The following is a 3,575-nucleotide window of genomic DNA, read 5'->3' on the forward strand; positions in this document are numbered from 1 at the left end:
ACTTGGAAGACATCCATAAGTATGTGTTGCTGTCAATGAGTATCAGAGTCTTCATCTATGACATGTTGATTCTCAGTCCACGTTGTGGGGCAGGAAAGAAGATCCAAGCACTCAGGACGCTGAGCACTCACATTGCACGAGTAGTCTCATTGCATGCAGTCACCCTGCCTGGGGAAGGATCACTATTGTTCCCATTTTGCAGATAAATAAACTGAGACCCAGATATTCTCCCCACAGAGACAGGGGTCAAACTTTCAAACCAGGAATCTGAAGCCCTCACTGTTTCCACTACACCACACCACTTTGACCTTGTTCAGCTCTGAGTGCTCACAGAGGGATGTATTTCCACCTACCCGGAGCTGTAGCCCCCAAACTGGGCACAAAAGCGGTGGAGCTTGGATGCAGCAAGCCACAACTTCCCAGTCAGCCCCAAGCTGTGGGCCAGGAACGCTGATCTACCACCCACCCTGACCCGAGCTCGCCCACCTCCAGAAGGGCGGCGGTTGCCCACCACGCAGGAAATACTCACGGCTCCCACAGGCCCAGGCGGCTCCGCGGGGCGCATCCTCTCCCGGGACTCCAGCCTCCTCGAGAGCAGCCGAACGCGGGGCTGGGCTGCCTCCTCTCTCTGGGGCATCAGATTATTTTAGCACTTGCGGAAGGAACGGACGGAAACTGAAGTCACATGGAGAGCGAGCAGCTCGGGGCGACTCAGCACTCACAGAAAGCAGGCAACAGAGAGGGAACTGCTGCAGCGGGTGGGTGGTGAGGGGGTAGGGAGAGGGCGGCCGTCGGGAGAGTGGCCCCCGGGACTACCTGCTGGGTTAGTCAGGAAGGAGGGAGCATATTTTTATGGTCTCCCAGCAGTGCTAACCAAGGTTCCCCCTGTTTTCTCGCTGTAGAGATTTTGAGGGGTGGTGAGCTGGGGGCCCCTGCCTGTGAGNTCACCACCATCCATCCCCAGTACTCTTTCATCATCCCAAACTGAAACTCCATACTCATTAAACATAACTCCCCATTCCACCCTCCCCTCAGCCCCTGGTAACTATTATTCTTTTATCACTACACATTTGCCTATTCTAGTAGAATATAAGCAGAATCATATAAGTAGAACCATGTATTATCTGTCCTTTTGTGTCTGGTTTATTTAATTTAGCATAATGTCTTCAAGGTCCCTCCATGTTATAGCATGTATCTGAATTTCATTCCTTTTTATGGCCAAATAATATACCATCGCATGTATACACCACATTTTGTTTATTCATTCATCCATCAATGGACATTTGGGTTGTTTCCACCTTTTGGCTACTGTAAATAATGCTGCTATAAACATTAATGTACAAATATTTATGTTCTAGTCCCTGCTTATTATCTCCATTTTACAAATAAGAAATCCAAGGCTTGAAAAGTCCAAAGTGAATGTTCAAGTCATATAGCTTGTAGACAGTGAAGCCTAAACCAGAGCTGAGTTCTGGCCCAGGTATGAGGTGCTGGATGTGCACCTATCTGAGAGGAATATATATTGAATGAATGATCAGCTGGGTTGCATAGGTATGTATTTATTGGTAAACAGCTATCCCGCAAGCCCTCATCCCAGCTGCCTGGCCACTCTCCCGGCATTCTCAAGGCCCTTACCATGATCTAGCAATCAAGAAGGTAATACCTGAGCCAGCAGGGACTCCCAGGACCTTGCTTCTAATGACAATGTGCATTCTGATTGGTCAGTGCCTGTACCATGCGATGTTTGATATTCTGAATAGCACCCCTGAGAGTTTATAGGGTCATGGTCTTCTGTGGGGAAGAGGCAAACCTGTTGACACCATGGAGTATACCTATGACAAAGATGAGGACCTTTAAAGGTTCTGCAAAAGAATCTACAAAGCCTAGGAAAAAACCTGGAGATTAAGACGGAAATAAAGCCAGTATTATTAGTTAAAATGGAAGTTTCAGGGGACCTGAGGAAGGGCGCAAGAACCTAAAACAAATGAAAGGTCATGGGGGGAATCCCATGAGGAGGTCACATGGTGCCAGGCTGGGTGATGATAGGGTGACCGTTAACATGTCTGAAGCTGAAGGAGGTGGCCCAGGGCCAGGTAGGGAAAGACGCACTTGCCAGTGACCCTGCAGGCTGAGGGAGAGAGCTCAGCCTTGGTGTCTGGTGGGACCACCAGGAGGAGACACAGAAAAAGCAGGAGAGACCTGAGGGTTCATGGCTGGACCACGAGAGGAATGACAACACGGAGAATCAGGAGGAGCCAGTGTCCAGACTGATATCTAAAATGGAGTGTCATGAGATTATTCGAGAAGATGGTGTGTACTCCAAGATGAGCCCCTGCTGGTCACTGTGGGTCCTGGGCTGCCTCAGACTTAGGTCCAGCTTGAGAAGAGTCAGAGGGACAAGACAAAGCCCCAAATGCTGCTATCTCCTGAAGGGAAGTCCCCTCATGATTGTTTTCTTTCCTGGAGGGGCAGTAGAAAGTTGCTTGGGGCACATGGCACAGCACCTGACCAAGGTGACCTTCTGGGTTGGGGCTGGAGGTGGGGAGTCCCTGCGTCCTCACAGGACTTTGTAGCCACATTTAGCACATCACTGGTACCCAGCCCTGCTCTTCTTGCCAACCTCGCTGGTGGGAACCACGACAGGGTGCTACTTCCTCCTTTCGTCCTTTGGTTCAGTCTGAAACCACTCATGCATTCAAGTGAGAAGACACATGCGGTTTGGTCTCAGCACCTGACTCCATTTGCTCTGGAAATCAGTTGGTTTTGCTTACCCACATTCATTTCTCCTTCTGGTAACAACTCCTTAACTCCCCTTTGAGGAAACCACCCCTCACTTTCTTTTCTTTATTATTTTAATTTTTAATTGTGGTAAAATAGACATAACATAAAATGTATCATCTTAACCATTTTTAAGTGTATAGTTCAGCAATGTTAAGTATATTAACATTGTCTTGCAATCAACTATCTTACTTTATTAAGGACTCCATGTTTGTTTGAGTCTGACCTTAACTCTTGGCTCCAAGCAGGGGCGCATGAACAAGGCTGGGCCCATCTGAGTCTCCTATTCCCCTGACCACCACGATTGGTTTATAATGGGTTCACAGAAGCCAAGCCCATGAGAATCAATCCAAGGACTTTGCTAAACTACTGGGAAAGAGGCTTTCTCTTCATACTTCAAATGCAAAACTGATGGTAATTAAGCTTGGAGCTTCAGGCACCCATCTTTGCCACCAACTTTAGGACCTGCCTGATAAAGAAGCCTACACAGAGGAAAGCAATGCTGAGGAATGGAAATAGATGGATTCCTGGCAATGTTGGAGCACCAGGATGCGTGAAGCTATTCCCCATAGACTTTTTGATTATTTGAAACAATAAATCCCTTTTTTTTTTTTGCTAAAGCCAAACTGATTGGGTTTTTGTCATTTGCAACTAAAAGACCCCTAAACTCAGATTTACAGTTGCTTATGAGGCTCAATAAGATCCAAGTATCAATGCCCTTTTTCCCTCTCGTTGACTCTCTCAGCTTTCAGAGATCATCACTTAACATAGCCCAGTGCTCCCCACACATTGAGCCA

General features: G+C 47.6%; 1 protein-coding gene across 1 annotated transcript in view; it reads right to left on the reverse strand.

The window, feature by feature from the left end:
• The window catches only part of NRROS (negative regulator of reactive oxygen species), a 33,673-nt gene extending 33,009 nt beyond the window's left edge, over positions 1-664 (reverse strand). Inside the window, exon 1 of the mRNA XM_019650623.1 lies at positions 530-664. The gene's annotated coding sequence lies outside the window, so the exon portion shown is untranslated. The remainder of the gene's footprint in view (positions 1-529) is intronic.
• Positions 665-3,575: the final 2,911 nt, after the last annotated feature.

This window comes from Hipposideros armiger, unplaced genomic scaffold (assembly GCF_001890085.2).
Source record: "Hipposideros armiger isolate ML-2016 unplaced genomic scaffold, ASM189008v1 scaffold_8, whole genome shotgun sequence".
Taxonomy (NCBI): domain Eukaryota; kingdom Metazoa; phylum Chordata; class Mammalia; order Chiroptera; family Hipposideridae; genus Hipposideros; species Hipposideros armiger.